At 39.2% G+C, this 23,726-nt stretch overlaps 1 protein-coding gene and 1 non-coding gene across 2 annotated transcripts in view; both read right to left on the bottom strand.

The window, feature by feature from the left end:
• kek6 (kekkon 6) overlaps positions 1–23,726 on the bottom strand; it is a 67,315-nt gene that overhangs the window by 12,805 nt on the left and 30,784 nt on the right. The window contains exon 2 of the mRNA XM_070207035.1: positions 10,489–10,536. The gene's annotated coding sequence lies outside the window, so the exon portion shown is untranslated. The remainder of the gene's footprint in view (positions 1–10,488; positions 10,537–23,726) is intronic.
• On the bottom strand, positions 8,355–8,482 carry LOC6629464 (U4atac minor spliceosomal RNA). The gene has a single exon (XR_049142.2). It is a non-coding gene; the product is annotated as a U4atac minor spliceosomal RNA (small nuclear RNA).

The raw sequence follows: 23,726 nt of genomic DNA, 5'->3' as shown, positions 1-23,726 counted from the left end.
TTTAAATAAATAATATAATGATATTTGTAAATTTATAATACACATTTTGTTCTACAACAAATTTAATTTACATAGCAAAAAGTCTACATTTTTGAAATAAAAATTTTTCAACAGATATTTTACTTCTTACTTTAAAAGAAAACTAAGAAGAAATGATTTGTTGTACATTTTAGTTGAAATGGCAGCACATCCAATATTCAATATCTACAAATTGAACACATTCATCAAATTGAAAAAGGATTTCACACTATATGCATTCTCCTTTTCTCTCTCTCTCTCTCTCTTTCTCATTTTCTCCTTCTCGTTCACCTTTAATAAAATCCCTGAAGAGCTTATTTTCTATGCGACGCGTTCGTAAATAATTTACGTACAGGGTATAATTTAATTAAAATGCAAGACAGGCGTAATGCATTGAAACCCTCATTTTTTCACGACTTTTACATAATTAAATACATATGTGCACTGTCGCATAACATAAACTTATATATATTTATTTGCCTGCTCCACAATGCCACACTTGGCCCCAAACTTTGGCCGCTCGCAATTCAATTGACATGCAATTTAAACTGCGGCCCTGTATGTAAATTAAAACTTGCCACGCCCCGCTCATTTGTGAAACTAATGAAATTGAAATTCTAGAGAGGCGGAGTAAAATATAAAAAAATAAAACCGAAGCACAATTTATTGTTCAAGGACCAACAATTAGAGGCGTCGCTGGCCGACGCTGCATTACCAAATTAAAACTGAATAAAAGTGCAAAAAACAAATAGTAATAAATAAAAAAAAAAACAATAACAACAACAAAATGTACACGAAGCACACAAAAAATAAACAAAGTTTTGGCAAAAAAAAATAGAAAAAAAAGTTTATACATTTATGTATATAAGAAAACTTTTACTTTGACATCGTCCAGCTCGTACCACGGTGCGTATGCAAATGGTTTTCCTTCTGCCTCTGCCACTTGGCAGCGCCTCCGCTGGCGCCGCCCATTCGCATTGTTCTTGCCGCTGCTGCTACTGCTGCTGCTGTTGTTGTTGTTGCACGCGGGGCGGAGACACAGGCTGAGGCACGTGCGAATGCAAATGGCGATAGAAAACTTTTTAAATTGAGCAAACATTAACGAAAAGGCAAAACAAGCGCTAAAAAAAAAAATTAAACAAATAACAGTGCAACGGTCGAGAGTGCTTGACTAGTAGATACCCTCAACACAGCAAACTACCTTCTAGTGCACAGCTCGAGGCTGGCCATACGAGAATCTATATGCCAACTTTGGTGTCCCTAGCTCTTATAATCTTTGAGATATGTTCCAAGAGACAGAAAGCTGTAATCGATTCTTATCGATATTGGAAGACTAGAAAGAGTTGTCGAAGGGGCCAACCTAAATTTCATTTTATGGAATTAAGTGTATGTATACACAATGTAGGCTCGGAGGCAGCTCCCGGTGCCTGTTGCATGCATTTCCACGAAAACCAGCATACCCTTAACCTGTATTCATTTTTTAATGCGTACAGGGTATATGTATAAGAAAAAAAAATGATGAAAAAGTGGAGCAGGCTGCTCTTATCGCACGCCTATTTGTTTTGAACGCTAAGGCGCGGCAATCTTTCAAGGACAACAAGCCAAGTGTAAACTGCAAAACTTGCCCATAAGCAGGAGGGTAGGGGGGGGGGGGGAGGGAACGGCAGGGGGAGTCGCCTCAGTAAGTTGGCAGGCAAGCAAATCCCCGCATATAATCGGAAAATGTCACAGAAAAATAAAATTAATGACACTTGGCCGCCTCGGGCGCAGATTAGTGACCGTGTTGGGAGTTTTATTGCTGTGCGGAAATGGAAATGGTTTCATAAATACACACACACACACTCATGCACACACACACACACATGCAGAGTGCAATGCAATTATCTGTCAGCAAAGTGCGCGCTGTACGTGAGCAGCAAGAGGAGATGGAGGCGCAGAAACTATGGCAGGACATTCGCCTTTGGAGGCCAACAGCAGGAAGATGCTTAACCCCTGCCCAGCTGTCTGTTGTTGTTGTTGTTGCCTTGTCAGAGCTTACAATTGTTTGCCATTGTGTCCTCGTGGCTAACTGCAATTCCGTTCCGAGCTGACGCTACAGCAGCAGCTGCGCTGCACTTGGCAGCTATACAACTGAAAACCATTTCAGTTGACAACGAAGCTGCCGCCGGACCCGCTGCCGTCTCCAGTTTCAGCTCCAGCTCCATCACCAACTCCGTTTGCTGCTCCGCTCTGCACAACAGAAATCATCGACGTCAACGGCGACGCCAGCGACATGGACATGACCTCAGCGACATGGCACAATTTGGTAGCCAGCAGGCGGCCAGCTCCTTTTGTGTGTCTGTGGCCGTGTATGTGTGCGCAGCACTGGCTGCACGGGCTTTGGGCTTGCCAGGGAGCACTATATTTGTGTGCAACCGCAAAAATACACAACCAAACGCAATAAGCAAGTGTGCTTAAGTTGAGCCTGAACGACTAGCATATACCCTTTATATAAGGTTGCAAAGCCATTCGAAAAATAATGCTCGGAGTCTCTCAAAGCTAAGCATTAGAAATATGCTGTGGACTAAAATTTAGCTGAAAATCGATATTTATCGATTAAAATTAAATAGAGGATCGATGGAAGTACTTCTAATCCAAATTTGCACTTACTAGTGCATAGTCTCCGATATTGATGGACAGGCAGATATGTGGGCATCGATAAATTCAGTCAACTTTATGGAGTAACATATGTCTGTCACAGCCTGTTACAGACTATGGCAAAAATCCAGTTTATCTTTTTTTTAAACGTTTGCCATAGTTACAGGGTATAGACAACAACCACAACGTTGTATCTGTTTGACGAGCAGAAGCAGTTGAGCCAGCAGCAATAACAACAACGTGGGGCAAATGACAATAAACACAACGATTGTAGACGCACACAGACACACACACACACACACACACACACACACAGACAGACAGACAGATATTGTGTACACGGCGGTTATTTGTATGCATACAGCCACACACATGCACACACATATATTTCGTCAGGACAGACAATTACAATACAAACAAACGTGCAACAGAATGTGAAATGCCGCAACCGGAAGTGGTAGATGCAACAGCGACTCTGGCATAAGATGGCGGCAGCGTTGAACCAGAAGAAGAAGAAGCTAAAGAAGCAGCATGCAACAATGACAACGACAGCCAGGACTAAGGCTAAGGCTGAAGCTAGCCGGAGTTCTGCCACAGAAAGATAAGAACATGGCCAGACGTGCGGCCAAAAGGAAGAGGCTAGCCGTCTATTACGACAGTACACATAGTTATCTCACACATACACACACACACACACACACACACACACACACACTAATGCGCACATGGATGCATAGATACATCCATTTTTCACACGTTTGTACATTTGGTTAAACGAGGTATGCTTTACAAGTTTATCGATGCAACTGTCGATGGTTTTTTTTGATAGTCGAAGTATTTTATCAATTGGTTTTTCATTTGATAGTGCAATAGTGCAAAATGCGATAGTCCTTGGCATAAACACTGAATATTTTGTATGGCCCAACTATATCGGAACGTTCTTTCGATACAATAAGCCCTCAATATGTTAATAACATTTATATTGTATAGCTTACTAGTTGGAGAACCCATTTTCGATTGAGATATCGATGGTCTTGATCATTTTTAATAGGTTACCTATAGCAGAAATTCAAATCGATATCTCAAAAGAAGCCTTTATTATTTCCACTTGGTTAACTAAACTACAATTTCGAGATCGATATTGACGAGAATCGAAAGTTCTTCAGATAGACCAATATCCTTAATAGGGTAAGCCGTTCGACTTTTTTTCGATACTAAAGTACAATTAATGTTGTCTAATGAAAAAAATAATATAATAATAATAATAATATAATATAAAAAAGAGTTATAAATGAAAAATGAGCCCTAATTTTGAGGGACATTTATTTCAAAAACTGATGGGAAAAAAAAAGTTAATTGTTTGGAGTTATATGGTACACCTCGAATTTACATAGCTCATTCATACGTAAGAATGTGTACGTACTTATGTAAGTATGTGTATGTGTGTGTGTGTGTGTGAAGCACTGCAGCGGCCATTGAGTAAAGTGGAAGTGTGTTAAGCAAACAGCAGCAGCAGCAGCAGCAGCAGCAGCAGCTGCAACTGCAACAACAAGAACAACAACAATAGTTATTCAGCCTCCGTTTTGCTGCTAACCAAAAAGGATGTTAACTTGGTTTTGAGGAACTGCGGTTATTCGTATAGCATACTCATATATTCATTTACTTGACATGGTCGAGCCCACAGGATTTCAGTCCAGTCCAGCACCAGCCCCAACAGCAGCTGCTGCTGCTGCTGTTGTGTGCGCAAATTTTATGCATGCAGCCTATCCAAAAATTAGTTGCATTTCCTTAGACCCGGTGGGTTTCTATAGGTGGTTCATAACCCGGCCGCAGCGAACTGTGGTGCAGCCCCTGAATGCGGCCAAAGCAATGCGGAAGAATATTAAGCGGCTTTTAAGTGTTGCATATTACAGAAGGTAGGCAGAAAATAAAAAAAGAAAAATAAACAAAATAGAAGAAAAACAAACAAACAATGCCTACAACATTTATGGCTCAGGTCAAGACCCTAAAGCAGTCTCCGGTAGCTGGTCACAACTTTGGATCATTTGGCGTTTTGCAAATTAACTACAAAGCACTCAAAAAAATAACAATAAAATCGAGCCAAGCGGGTGTGGGCGACTGAGAAATACTCTGTATGCAATGTCTCATTACTGAAGTTAATTGAAAAGAGTTTGTTTTATTGTTAGCTTCGTGACTGTAAAACTAAATCAGGGACTTTTAAACTGTAAGAAAATGTAGGTTTGTGGAATTTTAAGGGAAAGTCGTGGGACACTCTAAGACTTAAATCCTAATGCAGTGACTTGAAAACTGTAAGCAAATCTGACAACAATAGTAGTCGTCCTTAAAATTTGATAACTAGCCTCAATGCTTTGTGGTTACTTAAGGTTTAATCTAAAGTAAATTTATACTGTTTTAAGGGGTAGTTGTGGACGTGGCAAAACAGTTTTTAATCATACTTAAGGAGGGTGGCTTAATGACTCTAAAACTGTAAGCCAAACGCAGTGACAAATATTAAGTTTTGGATCAAACGTGGCTTCAATATTTTTGTCTCGATTCTTTAGAATTGTTTATTCGCAAAAATTATTGTTACTTTTTCTAAACCTTTCACAGATTTCGATTTAAGTTGCCTTGCCCCCCATTTGTCTGATGTGAATGTACACAAGAATATCTATATGAAGTAACGAAACCGAATCTAAGCAAACAAAGCCGCATGAATCTTCAAAACTATCATACCCCTTTTCACATTGTGAACAGGGTATTGAAATGTGGCATAGCATGTTGCAGAAACAACAACATTAACTTCAAGTCAAACTCTGATAACAATCATCAACCGGCAGCTACCAGCCAGTTCCTCCATTCCAGCAAAACGGAAGAGTGTGAAAACTTTTCAAGCATTTCTTATTTAACTTTTATTTGGCTTTGTTTTTTCACTTCTATTTGTTTTTTTCTTTTTTTATGTCTCTCTCTAATGCTTCCTCTGGGATTCCTGGTTGCATGCAAAAAAAAACGGAGCGATTAAAATTTCAAACCTTTATTTTTATGTTTTTTTGCCCTAGCTCACCTTTTGCCCCCTGGCTGTGCCTGGCTGTGCTCGTTCGCATTCATTTATTCACATCGGATAAATCACAAAACGTTTAATGTGTCAAATAATTACAGAGCAGCCGACGCCGTGAAAGGGTTGATTTTCAGTTAATTAAAAATAACATTAAAATATATAAAAACACGCCATATAAATAGAAGGAACGAGCTGTGTTATTGTCGCATTTCTTCTAATAATAACATATTTATCCGGACTTAAAGTTATAAATCGCCCGAATCTCATCTTTGTAAAGTTTAAGATTTCATAGTAAATGATTTGCTCAACCTCAAAGTTTTAAGACTTTGTCAAAAGTGAAGCGAGTTTTACTTTTGATATCATTTTGATCATGGTTTGACTTCTTGTCTGATAATAATCATAGTTTCTAATGTAGATTCTGCTTCGGATTTGAATATACAATTGTTAGGTCTTTTTTTTTATACCATTTTATTTTATAAATTAAGATTTTGAATCTTTGACCATTCAATTACTATCTTATCTGCACTTGATTTTAATTAGGCTTAATAATCTTCGTCTGCTTATATATTTTTGTTATTTGCCGGTAGCAACCAAAGGGTAATCCTTTAATTGGCAACTGTTCACTTGAGTGATTTGGATTTCCTTAGAATTGTGTGCATCGGAGACTTCAGTTAATTACAGCACGAATTGCTGGCAACTGCATTGGTCAATGGCCAACCTCCGCCAACTGACCCAATTAGCTGAAGCAGCTCAATGCGCAAAGGCAGCAGGAGCAGCAGCAGCAACAGCTGAAGCCATCTAAAAGCGACATTCATTTCGAATTCTGTTTATGGAGTTTATAGTTAAGTAGTTTCTCATTTTTTGGTATGAAACTTCTAATACCCTTTTGTAGAGGCTATGACCATTTCATCATGCAATTACTGACGTTTCGTTGAGTGTATCTGAGAATCCAGAAAACCTATTTCTGTTTATTTCGAGTCAGCGGAACAATCAAATAATTTATCGACTAAATAACTAAACGTGAGTATAATTTAGTTTTCGACTCGAAAAAGAATAATTAAAGATATACATATTTATATGTCAGTTAGTTTTGTAATAGAACACAGATAGTTTGTACTTTCGATAAGATGTTCGATACATTTTTTTTTTCCTCAAAATTTAGCAAATAATTATAAGAGATATGAAAGCTCGCAGTTTTAAGAACTATCAGATATTTTGCAGCAATTGGGTATAAATCTAGGGAACAAGTCGTTTGTTTTGTATTCCATGCAATCATAAGGCAGTCATTATGATTAGCAAGAGGAATTTTAAAGAATCTATTAATTCCAAAATGTTAATCTCAGCAGACTTCACCTGTTGAACAAGCTGTTCGTGACAATTCCAGTAGCAAATCGGTTCTTCTTGATATTGTTAGGTGTCAACGTTTTTTATTTAACATTTCGATTAAATTTTAACAACTTACATGTGGTCAAAGTTAAAATCGGAGAACTACATTTTGTAATTGATGAAGCTGATAGGGAAACAAATGTTCCGAAACAAAGTTTCTGGCTAACAAAAAATAAGTTTAAACAATTGCAATTGCAAGGGTATTTAAGCGCCGTCGGGTAGATAGGAACATGGCTTTTCTTGCTGTTTCTGCCATTTTCTTACAACGAAGCAGCATTAGATTTCAGTGCATATAGCTGAAGACATGCCATTTGGCTTGTCACTTACAAAAGCAGCCAGGAGGAGCGCAGAGCAGACAACTCAAACTAAGTTTAGAGAAATTGAAAGGCGCAAAACTTGCCGACCGACAACTTTTGTCATATACACGAGCTTTATATATAAATATATCCTCTTTATCTTTTTTTTTGGCACGCTCGAAATTAGCTTTTAAACAGGCAATCTCAACAATACGTACAACTAAATTTGTCGGAGGCGGGCTGCAGGGGCAGCATTCATGCATCTTTCATGCAACGCTTTTTCAGTGGGGCAGGGGGGAGGATCCAGCAAAAATAACTTAACAAAGCTGTAAATATGATGAACTGTTGCCGGGCCCGGACTTCATCATTGTGTGCCACAGTTGCGAGTCTGAAGGCGACAAACTTGGCCAAGTTTACGACTGCCCAGCGGCGGGCAGCTATCGCTCTCTCTCTCTTGCTCTCTCTCTCTCTATCTCGCAGCAGCTAAAAAGCTGAAGATGTAGGCTCTAGCTGTAACTGTATAACAGCAGCGACACGCCCACTTCTTCTGCCGGTTTCTTATGCCCTTTTAAAATACCCTTTCTTATGCCATGTGTAACGCATACTAGGAGACTTTTTCATACTCAAAGAGTGTATATTTATAAGATAAGATGTTGTATATGTTTGCTTGTCTATTGCGGGCAGAATATATATCAAAATGGGCTGCATCGGTACATTATATTGAAGGTGCAGTAGGAATACTCCGTCGAAAGTTCAGTTCTGGTATGACAAAAACTTACAGTTCCTCGTTAAGTTCTCATTTTCTGACAAAACTTGGCGTTTATTAGTTTAGCTGTACTGCTTTTATATGTGTCAAGTCTTATCAATGTCGGATCACTATAGCATATAGCTATATTTTCATATCAACGGATTAGTTATTTAAAATGCATCCCATATACGACCACCTTAAAGTATGGGAGTTAATTTCCAGAAATTTAGAAAGCTAATCCTAAGATTTTTAAACGTGTATTAATGTTTCAACGTTTTCGTCAGCAACACACTCCTGCCTCGACGTTAATTGAACATTTCCGCTTCCCAAGAAAAGAAAAGTCGCTTGTTGGCAACTCGCTACAAGCCTTGAGCTAGCTGTAGCTAAAACCATTTGAGAATTGCAAACGAAAAGGCACGCATTTCTATGCAACATATCTACAAGAGCATTTCATCTTCGTCGTGCCTTAGATAGGTGCTCTTTTGTGTGTGTATTTTTTTTTTATTGCCGCCAGGCTCTTGGCCTCCATAGAGCAGAGGAAACCCAACTAGTTGCCCGGTCTCCAATCGCAACAGCGCCAGCAGTTGCTTTAGTTTAGTTTGATTCAGTTAGTAGTTTGAGAGAGTTAAGTAGTTTTCTAAAGTTTTATGAATTATTAAGAGGATTTTCGAGTTTTCCTCTAGCCTTTCAGTTACCCAAACCGTCCAGCCCCCGCCCCGTGTCGCTCAACCATCCGCTGTCCACTTTTATGCTCGTCAGCAAATGCCTGAAAAGCTGTCGAAATATGCAATTTTCAGTTTGTTTTTTAATTTTTCATGACAAATTCTGGCGCTCTGCTAGCCCAATGTGTCCTTGTTGTTGCTGCTGTTGTTGTTGTTGTTGTTGTTGTCGTTAGGAGCAGCATTAGTTAAAGTGTTGACTTGTTGGTAACTGGTTGACGCCCGCAGCGTGCCAAAAGAGCTCAGAGCTCAGAGCGGCGGCAGCAGAGAGCTCAGCAGCATGAGGCCATCAGATTTTTGGGCCAAAAATTAAATACTTTTTATTGTCAATAAAATTATAAATGCAAATTATAATTTTGTGCTGCCGTTGGCCAATTAGCCAACATTGCCACGCCCACACGCCCGCAGGGTGGGCTGCTGGCAGCAACGAGATAATGCGCGCACAATTCCCCAAACAGCTCGTTGCCCAACACTGGCTCTGGTTCTGATTCTGACGTCAATGCCTGTATTCAAAGTTGAACATGTCGCCGCGACTGGTGTCCTTTTTTGGCTGTGCGGCGGTGGAGAAGGGGCATGGATTTTGGCTAACTACGTGGACGCTGGCATGTTAATTCACTTTGCAAATTGTTGCGTCGTTGTGGCTTTGCTCGGAATGCTAATCATGCCTAGGTGTGCACAACAACAAAAACAACAACAACAACAAATGCGAACAACTTTGTTGATTTGCTAAGTGAAACTTCGATTAGCCGCCGCACACACACAAACGGCGCTAACAAACTGTTGACTGGGTGCACACTTTTTATACACTGTTTACAGAGTGTACAAGAGAGTATATTTTGTATGCTTTATGATACTTGATATAATTTATATATTCAACTAACTGCTTGCTTTAAAGATGGGTTCGTGAAGCTGAAGTTCAAAACCTAATTTTTTGTATAGTTACCAAGTTAGAATGAAATGAATTTTGTTTTAAATTAACAATTGCTCGTTCTACCGAAAATGTTGCAATAATTAAAACTGATCGCTGCGAAAAGTTGACAGCTACCAAAATGTGGTTAAATTAATGCAATTATTAAGGCCTAAGCTCAAGCAATTTGCATTGAAAAAATACATATAGTTCCTTTTTGATTTAGCTTGAAATTCGGTTAGTAGTAAAAAAAAAAACTAAATTTGAACTACGGGTTCGAGTCGGATCGCTTGAAATCCGCTTAGCAGCCTTGGCTAGAGTATTGGGCGGTCGTTTACGCCCGACTAGAACGGCCTAACTTGTTAGCTTCAGCTTTTTGGGCCGGATTTTCTGGCGGCTCAAGCTGCGGCTTGTGGCTGTAAAGCGGGCTGGGCTGTGCATAAACTTACGCCTCGTGAAATTTGTTATGCTCTATTTCGTTGCAAAGCAATTACCGACCCACATATACAGCTGCCTAAACAAAAAAATAAAAATAATACACACACACACAAAAACATTCATTGATAGGCAACCAAACGAGCGCCTATATGGGTGTGTGCGTGTGTGTGTGTAGAGCAGCAATCGCTGCACACACACACACACACACGCACACACACAGAAAAGCACATAGGCAACGGAAACGGCTGTGAAAATTAAATTGGTCCATATATATTTAGCCTTACCTGTAGCACAGTGAAACCAATGCAATCAGGATCAGGCACAGGTTAAAGCTGCAAAGAGAGAGATAAAAGAATGAAATAGAGTAAAAAATCAGTGAAATTTAGAAAGTTAATATAGTTTCAGTGTGTTCGCTGAGCTGCTATCTGTGCTACATGCTAGATCTGCTGACTTGCGATCTATTTATATATACGTATGTATCTATACATATAAGAGCTTGTTCTGTCCGAACACTAAGTTGGGATTGGATAAATTCGATCTGTAAGTGGGTAAAATCTGTGGTCAAAAATAGCAACAGCAGCGCTTCCTTACAAGTTTGTTTGCCGAACGAGAGGTATTAAGGCAGGTGTCTAGACGTTGCACTCAAAGGCAAAAGCGAATGCTGCAAATTTTTAAAGTTAAAATAATTTTTCAGTAGTTTATTATTATTGAATAAATTCACTGTATTCTTTTTTTTTTTTTTTGTTTTTTACATATCTCTGTTTTTATTTTCTTTCTTATTTTATTAATAATTAAAATTGATATTTCGTTTGTTTTGTCAAATGCAATGCTGTCATGCGAATTCAAAGCGAATGCTTGAGGGTAAACTGCGCGGCTTTGTATTGAAATTGTCGTCAAACACACAAACAACTGCGTTAATTTCAATACTCACATTAGAAGCCAATGCTTTCACTTTTTTTTTTTTAATTAATGTAAGCTTGGTATGTCCCCTTATAATTAAATAAAAATATTAAACTCATGCATTTGTAAAAACATTTCTTTTGAATACTTGCAACAATTAAGTCAATCATGTATAAATTTCATTAAATTTAACCTGGGGCAACAATTGAAATTATAAATTGTTTGCGTTTTTCATCAAGCTTAAAAGTCGAGCTCACAAAAAAAAAAGTTAAATTGTAAAAAGAATTAATTATACTTAAAGTTGGCAAGAATTTCAAATGTACAGCAAAAAACTCAATATTCTGGCCTTTTAATGGAGGTGCCTGTTAACACTGTGCGGCACGCGGCAGCAACAAAAAAGAAGATGGAATAAAATAAAGAAATTGAGGGAAAATGGGAAAATTTTGCAGGTTTTGCATTTGTTGCATTACGAGCACTATACAAATAATCGATAGCTTTTACGCAATAGACTCTCCCTCCACCCCGTGACTTTGCAAAAGGAAGCCATCATCGAAATACGATGACGGGGACTGGTTTTAGGCTTGGGGTTGGTTGCCCCACTGTGTGTGGGTGTGGGTGTGTGTGTGTGTGTAGGTGAAAATTTGTGCAGACAAAATTTATAAGCGCATTACAAGAGCTCGTGTAGTTTTTGTGATTTGTGCGAGGGCGCGAGGGCTGGTCGCCCGGTTTCGGTCGCTGGACTGTTAAATGGGGTCGCTGGGGCAACGGCATATACAAAGTGCTTACAAAGCGTTTGGGCGATTAATCAGTTTGGCAGCCAGAGCAGCAGCACCATAGCACATTGATGGTAGCTAGGGAGTAGAGCTATTATACATATACACTCAGAGAAAAGGCAACATATCCTTGTACCCAAATAAAATGCCACCGTTTCTGCAAATGCGAAAAGAATCCTATTTTGCAAATGTACTTTCCAAATGCTAAAACAGCCTAGTCTTTTTGAAAATAAAGAAATACTGAAGTGAGAAAGAATGTTTCTTTTAAATGAATTTGAAGACGAAACATCACCCAACGAATCTTTGTTCCGATTCCAATAAGAAATTATAGATTTCTTTGATGGATCTCCTTGAGCCTTTGTTCAATTGACTTTGAAAAAAGATCATTGATATTTAATTTGTGGTCAATTGTTTGGTAAACTAAAAAGTTGTCTACAAACGTTTTTCGCGATGTTTTCACACTTGCGGGTGGGATTTCCCAAAAGCCCAACTTTACCACATAACATAACTAAGTACAATGAACATTTCAGCTTCCTAGCTTATGCGAAAAAGTAATGAACGTAATAATTGGAGAGCATGAAATCTCATCCATTCAAAGTTGAATCTATAATGCCTTTCTTTTTTCGCTGAGTGTATACACTTATGTATGTATGTATGTGAGTGTGTGTGTGTGTGAGTGTAGGCGAGTGTGAGGTGAGTCCTTGAGGCAGCGCCTGCAAGGAGCGCTGCAAGCACTGGCAGTTCGCACGCAAGCCAACAGCCAAGCCAAACGTCGTTTTGGTGGCTAATTAAGGCAATTATGCACTTAAAGCTTCAAGTGGCGTGCAGCAGCAGCAGCAGCAGCAGCAGCAGACGTTGCAGCAGCAGCAGCAGCCGTTGCAGTTGCAGCAGCAGCAGCAGCAGCAGCCGTTGCAGTTGCGGCCACGCCCCAAATGGTATGGCTGCCTTCAGTCAAACATCAAAGCTAGTCACGCTCGCCAGGCTCGTGTTATGCCATCTCACTCCAACTGACGGACGCTTCTGGGTTTTTTAATAATAAAATGGCTTCGTACAGGAAATAACTCATACGCGCCGTATGCCGCACTCGCCATACATCAGCGACAGTTGCTGTTGCCGCTGCCGTTGTTGTTCGTGTCGTTGTTCTTGTTGTTGTTGTTGTTGTTGTTGGTGTTTGGTGTTGCCTTTGTTGTTGGCATAAGGACGTGTTACTTACTTACGGCCTTCTTATATATTACGTTGCCTATACATATGCACATATACTATACATGCATATATAAGTTGCTATATAATATGTATATGCCTGTACATTATTGTGTGTGCGGGTGTGTGTGGGTGTGTGGCAGACACAAGAAACGATTTATCTCAATTTACATACTAAATGACAGGCAAAGGCAGGCTCATGCAATGCGCCTTTTGCTGTTGGAAAGAGGCTGGGCAGACGGCGACACAGTGGATAAATTGCACATAGCTCGTGTTGTTGTTTTTCTGTTTTTCTTGCAGTGTAATCGGCCTTCAATACACACAAAATGCAACGACATTTGTGAAATGAGGCCCAGGCATTGATATCAATTGCGGAGTAAATGAAATTCATTAAACCCACTTATCGAGCCACAGAAGGTCTGAAAATCTGTTAATTACAAGCTGGTTATATCATTATTGAAGTGCGGCTTTGCCAAAGGCAATTGTCATCAATTTATATATGCATCTATTTATATATATATAACGTGTATATATGTGAATGTTTCAATTTGAATTATTTAAATTTTAATTAATATCGCTTGAGAGTTCAGCATGTTGCATGGCATTCAAAATTAACTTATTTAAAAGGGAAGAAAAACAGATGCTTCATATTAACAAATATTTCTCTTTAAGAAACTATGACTACTTAAACTTAAGCACTCTTCGTCTTAATTTCATATTATTGGATGGTTTCAAGTGTTAAGCGTGGCCATATTACTCTAGTTTATATAACCTGCTTTTTGTCCTTTTGTTTTCTTGCTTTCTTATGTTTTTGGATATCTTTTAACATATTTAAACTTTAATTTTAATATTATCCATCCGATTATGCTATCTATTGTTTAAGTGCAATAATCGGAAACCGAAAAGAAGACCAAAATACGTTATTCCCTTATATTTTCTGGTTTCTATTTATTACTTCTTTACGTATCAAGTAAGAATTTGATGGGATCTAAACAATTATTTATCGAAATTGATGAGGTACATGGGGAGTTGTCTTTATTATTTTTAAAACGCATTAACTGGTAAAATTTGGTTATATTTTGCGTATAGCTGTTATACACTACTGTAATACACCACTGTTATACACCACTGTAGTAGACAACTGTTATAAACCACTGTTATAAATCGCTGTCATAACCCACTGTTATACACCACTGTAGTAGACTACTGTTATAAGCCACTGTTATACACAACTGTTATTTTCCATTGTCTTAACATTTTCGCACACTGTTTGCGCTAGCTTGTGCCACTGTGCAACACCCACGCTGAAAACGCTCGTCACTTGTCAGTTCGCTGTGGATGTAATGAAGGCGTTCGATGTAATAAATGCAAAATTTTTTTGTGACGCCAAAAAAAAAAACACACACAACAAGTAGAAAGTGAGTACAAAATTACGTCGAAACAGCAGTCATCAGACAACAGATAGACGGACAGGCAGACAGCCGGACAGCTGATGGCGATGGATTTCTCATATTACAAAGCTGTCCCAAAGTCGGCAAAAAGGAGAAGAGCAAAACCTCAGACTGAAGCAATGCTTAGCCTGGGCTTTGCACGCTTCAGTCAAAAAGTTCAAGTAATTCCCCCGAGTGGCGGCACGCACATGACTTTTAATAAATATTAAAGAGGGCCCACCACAAGAATTCGTCAATCTGCCAGGGCTGACAAAAATAAAAATAAGAAAAACAAAAAGCGAATGAAACAAATATTAAATTAGACTAATAAAATATTGAGCAATTGTTCTTGTTGTTGACGGCTTCTTAAAGCTGCCAACTTGTGGTTCGGCAATTTGACAAATGTGCCACACACACACACACGTACATTTATTGTTGTTGTGCCCCCGCCCTCACCATTCACATGTTTCCCGCTGGATAATTTAATGGTCTTTTACTATGAGTTTTTGCCGTCCATCTGGGCAGCATTTTGTTGCCCCTTGGTTGCGCATGTTTCAGGCTAGCTTTTTGTAAGCTATTTTCTTTTTACAAAAGAGGCGCAAAGTTGCGTAAATTATTGTTAACGGAGGCGTGTGCATTGGATCCTGCCGAGCGTCCCACCTTTTACGTTGTGTTTTTAATACTCTGTTTATAAAGTATACAGGAGCATATTCGTCCTGTGCTACGTCTAGAGAGCTAGAGACTTGACACTTAAAATATATACTCGTTTCGCATTGAAACGACGTACTCCTCCTCAAGCCCCTAATCAGATAAGCAGATAAATAATGTAGTCTAAAGAGCCAAAAATGTTTTAGCCACGTCTATTGTTCTGGGCTTAGTCATCGAGTCGCCAAGAACAACATTAACCAGACTAGCTGCAAACAAAGTATGGCCCAGTCGCTTACACCCGGTTGAAATTTTGATACTTGTTTTTTTTTTTTGGCCAAGTCGATGGCAGCGCTTTTGTGTATTTGAACTTGGCAGTGCGTTAAATTGTAAAGACCCAGTAAATGCCACATGCTAACACACATACCCGCACGCACACACACACACAAGCATAACAACACACACACGGTCTGGTTGGCATTCGTATGACTCGACTAATCCCAGGAAGTTGCTCAGATTTGGCCACAGAGATTCCTTGGCGCATCGAAAAGTTTGCCCCGGCTCTAAATGCCTTGGTTAATCATTTCCAGCTAAAAATACGACTCGATTAAAGATTATTCTAATGCAGCATTTTGATTAGGCACGTGTGTCTGCGCGCGTGCGTGTGTTTGTGAGCGCACTGGTTGCCTCATGTATCTATTTGCAAGGCGAAGCAAGGCAATTGCAAATACAAATACAAATACAAATGCCCTCAGATCCTTGGCTAACTATGAATATTCATGAGTGAGTGTGTGTGCGTGCGTGTGTGTGTGTGCCTGTGGAGTGCTTAAGTTAGTTGTGATCCACAATGAAACTCGAGCTGCCTTTGACCAGCTTCAATGTCATGTTAAAAGATTAACGCACACCTAATGAACCTATATAAATATCGATTATTGTAATCCATATACCTATAAACGCATTACGGGCTTGCAGAAACTAGGGTAGAATTATAAAGCTCGTAACTGATGGGTTTGCTGAAGATATCTTAAGCGACAAAAAGTTTTCTATACTTATTTTACGACCGATTTTTCCCATACATATGATGATAACATAAGCTCAGGCTTATATATACAAGAAGGATAGTAGAACTTGCACATGATAATATATCTAAATATACCGAAAAAAAAAGGAAAGAACTAAGCCGTTTTTACACAAGAACTACTTATTGTGCCTGGCACGCCCTAAGTGAGCAACAGTTCCTTGACCTCCCTAATCAGTGCTCTCTTTGCTCTGACCTGGTGAGACAATCTCTTTGCCCAGATGCCTGCCTCCTTTCCTGATTTGCATAATTGATCCATCTTCTCCCAAGCAAAACACACAATCTGCGCCAGGGGAGAGGCCTGTGTCTTATGTCATCTCATGAAAGGTTACCAGTTTTATAAGCTAGCTACGAAATGGAGTCTCTTGCTTGAGTAGTGAAGCCAGCATAGATTTTGTGGAGAAGCACAGGAACCAGTTAAAAGTCTTTTGGACCAATATGGAAGGAATCTGATCCGGCTTTTGCAAACTATTTTAGTTAACCAGCAAAGCGTTACGTTTATTTAAAGCATGCTTTTTGGCTAATCCTGGGCACTTACAAAATTTGTAAATATTTGTACGCATGCGTCAAAAATATTAGCATTTATCTAAAGCGATTATTTGAAAGAATATATATAAAAGTATTATTATTTGAATTATTATTTGGTCAAAGTAGAAGATGTGATAATTTGTATTGAATAAATTAATGCATAAAATGGGTAAAAGTTAAATTACGCGTTGAAATTTATTGCAAAAATTAATAAATTATTTAAATTATTTACTTTGCATGTATTTGAAGCTTGAACAATTGGCAGCTTTGTGAAACGCGCAAATTAGAAAATTTGGCAATTTCATCAAGTGCAGCAAGTTGCAAGCTGACGTCCTGACTGATCGATGTGCCTTTTATGGCAACAACTGCTTTGAACTCTTCTTGCCCAAAGCAGCAGCTCTGATGGGTCAGCTTAAGGGTGTCAATCGCACAATAGCTTAAGCTTTTTCGTTTCTTGGTATTTTATTCACTTAATTTAAAAATAACACTGGCAACTAAGCCATTGGACTTATGCCAGAAGGATTTTTTATTTTCTAAATATTTTTCTTTTATTATGCAGCTGGTGGTGGCGCCATCTATTTGTGATGCCAGCAGAATTGGAATATTTGAACCAGCAGCCTGGTATACAAACAACTCCTTATCACAAGACTTTTGTATTTCTATATAAAGGTATTTCTATATTCTATTCAGCTCACATTCGATTCCGTAATTATGCGAGATATAGATCTTTTCAATAAGTTTCTAATGCAATCAAATTATAGTTTATAGCGAAAATGCACTTGGATGATAATAAAGCAATTAAGATATATGAAATTAAAATCCAATTGTTTTCTGAAGAAAACTAAAACGCACTAAAATGGGGCTAAGGAGGATGCGCAATCCTTTTCGCTCGATTGGGCGGCTGGGCTGCCGGTGACGTTAATGACCGTCAATAAAAGCCGTGCTTAAGTGGCAATAACGGGACATGCCTTTAGGACTCGAACAATGCCAAAAAACACGGCCAAGCAATTAATGTCAAAGTCAATATGCCTTATCGTGCCGTTAAATGTAAAGGGTATTATAATAAAATAAATAACGCAAAAATCAGCAGCGCTAAAATTAAATCGAACATCAACAATCTGTGGAAAACAACAAGCGAACCAAACAACTTAACAGTGCTGGCAATCAGCCTGGCAACCACGCAGAGGAACGGTTGAAGGCCACATGGCCGGAAGGCCGGACCGGGTACGGGGTCGACACCGGAGTTGAAGTCGGCAACGTTGTCGTCGTCGGGGCCAAAGGAATCAAGCGAAATCAACGAGGCATCTAGCAACTTGGTTATCCATTGCCATCACCAGCGTCTACGCGGAACGCCACAAGCATTTTCTATACCCTAGCAAAGGGTATTATTGATTGGCACGACATGTGTTACACGCGGAAGGTATATATATTCTAGATCGGTAGCTGCAGACACAAGTTGAAAAGGCTTTCTGTCCATTTATATGGTAACCAAAGCTATCATGATTAGACTTGACAGAGATTTGTCTTCCTGCTTAAGGCAATACAAAGTGTCGCAGTCGACCAAATCGGATAAATGTATCATACAGCTGACATAAAAACGAATTACATTAAAGCTAAATCTTATCAACATCGACGCATCGAATTATCTGAACAATAATCAAAACCTATGTGCTTCAAAATGTTCCTAATAAATACAGCAAAATATTATCACAAAAAAGGAATCTTTTATTCCCAAGTGAAACAAAACGAAATATTTAAAGACTTTTGTTCAAGATATCTTTACCAAATCGTACTGATTTTGGCAATATCGGATTATTATTTCAGAAAGACTCTAATCAAACAATCTGCCAGAAAGTTAAATTTATTTTAAAAACGAGCCTTGTCTATTAACATGTTCTAGTGAAAAATCATACCAATTTTTGCGATTGCACTTTTTTCACACTTTTTTCCTTTCCTTTTTTCAATAACACTTAATAAAGCTCAGTTTGAAAATTGATTTTTGATTTTTGAATTGTTTTCTTGCTGTTTTTAACGAGACATTTTTACATGCAACTTCTGCAAGGGTATTCAAACTTCGGCAGTACGTAAATAAATTTTCCTTAACGTTTCTGTATTTTGTTATTTATTTTGTATATATTTTCTTTCTTTTTTTTTCGAAGTGCAGCTCGTTAGGCACGAACGAGCAGACAGACGAGCAGACAGCGTGGCAAGGACATAAACAGCAATGGCAGCCTCATCGAAGGGGGGGTTTATGGGAGGATGGAGAGGGGGACGTGTTGGCCCCTGAGCTGGATGCTCCTTCCACAAGCGAGCGGGCCAGGGGCGTGTTGCTGGTGTCGACACTCCGCGCGCGCTTTGCCGGCTTTGGCACGGATGCTCACAACTTAAACGTCAATGTTGAGCGCTGCATTTGCCAGTGAAAGCCATTGCCCATTCGAGGCGTCTGTCCAGCAAGGAGCCAATCTGCTTGCCACTTTATCTGTCGCCTCCGTCGTCGCTGCCGCTGCCGCTGTCTCTGCCGCTGCCATTGCCTGTCGACCCCAATTTACAATGCTTTTTGTCTGGCTTCAGCTTGAGATGCCCGCCTCCAGCTAGCAATATTTTGGACTGTGCGGCGAAAATCGCTGACAGCCAGGTCCTGCTGTGGACAGGCCACCACATTGGCAGCTGTTAACAGGTAATCCCCTTACCCAGCTGTTGCGGTGCCACGCCCCGCCATTATTCAAGGCAGCTCACGTAAATTTTTTAAGTTTCGTCATTAAGATTATGGGGGACTAACGAATATTTTCGCCAGAGCATGCACAGAATTTTTCATAAACTCGTTTAACGAACGAATGGGCAAAGAGCTATACGCCAGCGAGAGCTGGTACAATGGGGGAACGCGCACCAAATACCGCTTAAAAAATAAAACTCTCAACAGTTTAGCTGGGACACTAAGAACATAAGCAGCTTAGAAAGCGAAAGCGCTTAAAATTGATTTATTTTCTCGATACTTTGTAATACAGGGAATGCCATTGAAATTGCATGCATTTTAAAGCTAAGAGGTTATCGATAGTATTGATAACATAGCTTTCAAAGTTATTGTAAGTTATCGACAATAAGGATTATCGTTGCATATTGTGAAAAATCGAGATTATAGGAAAGTCACAAAAGCCGCTCTGCCTGACTTTATTATATTGATCGATAAATCGATTTGTTTATATTCTTAAGCTATCGAAAGTTGTAGAAAGTTATGCGTTTACCTTGCCATCACGTAATTTGAATAATCACTGCTGAAAATTGCATTAAGGATACTCCCGTTCTTTATCGGGACTATCAAAAGTTGCATGTAGAATAATCGAATACTTTTAAAGCTACCATAATTATCTAAATTACAAAATAGCCATTGATTAACTGACAAGAGAAGAGTGAAAGCTATACTAAATATATTTTGGCACCTAGCTATGTCTAATGCTAGGTTTTATTTATCGAGACTCTCAAATGTTGCATTAAGGATATTCCCATACATTTTTCCTATCAGCATAGAAACTATATGATGTAACAATTATTTAACTTATATGGTCGAACCTATCGAAGTTTGTTTCGTTACTGCATAAATTGTTTTCTTGCTACTATCAAATGATTATATTTTGAGCATTCTTGCCGGCTTAAAAACTTTCAGTTATCGAGACAATCGAAAGTTGCACTAAGGGTATTCTTATACATTTAGGAAATGTTAATAAATAAATTTTAAATTAACTTTATTGATGAAGGCAAACACCATTCACTCTCTCGTTCTCGTCTATTTCCCTTCCCTTGAGAGACGCACGTCCATGCCACTTAGGGGCTGAATTGAAAAGCTACGAATTTTCTTTGGATTTTTCTACCCCCCCCCTCACTTGAGTATTGTACAGCCAGTGTTCGAGCGAGCGAGCAAGCGACGTCAACACGTGCCGCAAACCTTTTACCAAACCCAAAATGAGAATCCACACCCAACTCAACTTGAGCGAGCGATGCTGTTGCTACTTTCTGTTTCTTTTGCGTTTTCTTTTCTTTCTTTTTTTCGTCTGGTTTTCTTTTCATACCCTGTATCTATTGAATATTTGTAAAAATATGGTATAATGGATTTTAAGAAGTTAGCTGTTTGTATCTAGCCATGTCCGTCTGCCCATCTGTCTATCCAAGGAGAACGCATCGAGTATGACTACTACTTGATTTGGAAATATATATTTTCGTAAGATTAGTTTATTTATTTTTTTTTTTTTATATTTTTTGCAAATTTTAAAATGCCGATAAATATCGATAAGTATCGATATTTAGAAACATGATTTCTTAAGCATCCCTCGAAGATTATACGACTTCGATTCACCAGATCCCTCCTTTAGCTTATTTTTGATATCTCACATCGTCCCTTACTTTAAACACCGAACTGAAGAATTTTTCAAATGCCTTTTTTCAAAGTCTAATTAAATTTTGTCATATAATATAAATTATTTTCCATAAGGACTTTTTTTTTCATAAGTACTTATAGTTTTTGGAGAATAGTTTTTATATATTTTCAGGCCAAAGAAACAAAAAAAAGAAATAAGTTTAATTAAACTACGAAATCAAATATACACACAGTTACTATCAAACTGAATACTTTTTTAATCCTCTGGATCCTGCGTTTTTTACAAAAATGCAACATTTACTTTTTAGCGGAGTCCAGTTTGGTACAGGGTAACTGCCCGTTGGGCACTCTTGACTAGAACACACATATTTGTTTGGTTTTCTCTTTCTGGTTTTTCTTGAACATTTTGCTTGTATGCTTATTCCTGTTGCCGTGGTTGTTGTTGGTTGTGTAAGCAAATTGCCCAATTTTTCGTTGTACTGTGGGGTCCCAACAAGATGCTGGTCGATAGAGGATGTAGAGGATGCTGGCTGCGGGACTGGGGCTATCAACGTATTATCTTGTCAAAGGAGTGCAGTTCGAAATTGTTATGGCAGTAAGAGAAACAGCCGCGGCAACAACAAAAGTTGCCCGTGTATGGGGGTCTATGGGGTGTTGATGGTGCGTGGAAAGTGGATTGGTGGGTTGGTGGACGCGGTGCTAAGGGGGGGGTGGACAACTAAAGTGTGTGGCAAGAATGCGCAAAAGTATCTCTGGCCGCTAGTTGGGTGCGCTCTAGACTAGAGCTGGGCTGTTGCTGGAAAGCAATAATCTAACATTTCAGCACATTTTACAGTTCACTGAATTAAATAAAGAAACTTTGAGCACACACACACACACATTATTAGTGTGCGTGTGTGTGTGTGTATGTGTGTGTGAGAACAAGTTCTCTCAAATGTATCCACAAACTCAAACGGGACAGTTAACAGAAGACAAGCCTGGGCCCGAGCTTCGGTTGTGCCTTCAACTGCGTCTTTGCCCCTAAAACCCTTGCGCTCTTCCCCTCTCGCAGTCGACCCTGGTAACTGCCAAGCAAAGCAATTTTTATGGAAAATGCTACGAAAATTCCACATTATGAGACTCTGAGCTGTGAGCTGGGCACAAGGGCACACACATACACATACAAAAAAATGCTGAGCTAACGATGTGTGATTTTTTTTTTCTGTATGGTTTGGTTTTGGGGCAACAATTGGGCGCTGCTGCCTAGGGCGGGATGTCAGGGTTTGGGTGTCGCGAACCCGGGCATAAAAAAATAATAATAAATGAAAGTGTTGGCGCTGGGCGCAACGTTGTCGCCGACCCCGACCCAACCCACCCCCCCTCCGACGCAACCGAAGCTGCTGCTGCTGCTGCTGCCACGTATAAGTACGCCAAGTTTAATCTCTCAAAATGCTTATGCAAAAAAAAAAAAAAACGAGTAAAAAAGAGAAATAAAAAGGGCAGCAGCAAGAAAAAATTAAGCAAGAACATTTTATTCGCGACTGCACAATACTCTATTTACAGCTGAGCAAAAGCTTTAAAGGGTCATACGCACACACGGCGACTCTAAGACCTTAAGCCCAAGGCAGTGGCTGTCAAACTGTGTCTGTTTGCGTGGGCGGGGCTGAGCGAGACCACAATAGTTTGAGCTTCATAGAATGAGCACATCCTCTTCTAATGATTTGATTCCTTAAAATTAATAATATCGATTAATATCGATTTTTCAAACAAGTAGTTTAGAGTTCGACTACTAGTTATTCAGCATTTCTTGCACATCTGCCCCCATTGTCAGCTAATATGTAAACATATTTTTACAGCGATCCTTAGAGAAGCTCAAAGTTATCAATTCTAGCTCTAGGTCTGTGGTAGCTATCGATTTATGCGCTTTGTGCGCACCCTAATGAGCCAAGTAATGTTAACTCTTTGAGGCAAAAAAACAGCAGCATGAATTTTTTAAGTTTCAAGTCTTTGTACACAACCAACAGACTGGCTTTCACCTTGTTAACAGAGTATAAATATATATATATATATATGCACATAATACTACAGCGAAATGTGAGGGTAATTTACGTTTAAAGCCTGCAAAATTATTCAAATTAAAATTGTAAGTATTCCAATGCGTTGGACTGCGTCAGCAGTTGTAGCAGCTTGTGGCAGCTGGGGCAGATGGGGCAGCTGCGAGCTGAGCCACGCAGCTGGAGCTCGTGAGCTCTCTGGACGGCATTGCTAAATTAGCTGGGACACTTAATTTCTGTTGACGCGCACATTTTTCTATGGAAATTAACGCTAAATAATTTTTGGGGAATCATTTCTGTTGTTGCCCCAAGGAGTGTGCCAGACGGTAGATAGAGGGAGAGGGGTTGGGGCGCGGTGGCTATGTGGCGGCAATTAGGCCCGGGGCGTTTGAATTAGTTTCGTGTTTTAATGAGTTTCATAACTTTTTGGTTCCGTTTTAAATTGTAAAGGCAGAAAATAAACGCACGCACAGCAAACACAGCGAATGAGCAAAATTTGGAGTTGAACCTATTTGTATATGGGTATACATATGTACATATATATATATATATATATATATATATAT

Source organism: Drosophila virilis, chromosome 2, assembly GCF_030788295.1.
Source record: "Drosophila virilis strain 15010-1051.87 chromosome 2, Dvir_AGI_RSII-ME, whole genome shotgun sequence".
In the NCBI taxonomy this organism is placed as follows: Eukaryota; Metazoa; Arthropoda; class Insecta; order Diptera; family Drosophilidae; genus Drosophila; species Drosophila virilis.
The sequence above is the reverse complement of the archived record's forward strand: the minus strand, read 5'-3'. Positions and strand labels throughout refer to the sequence as shown.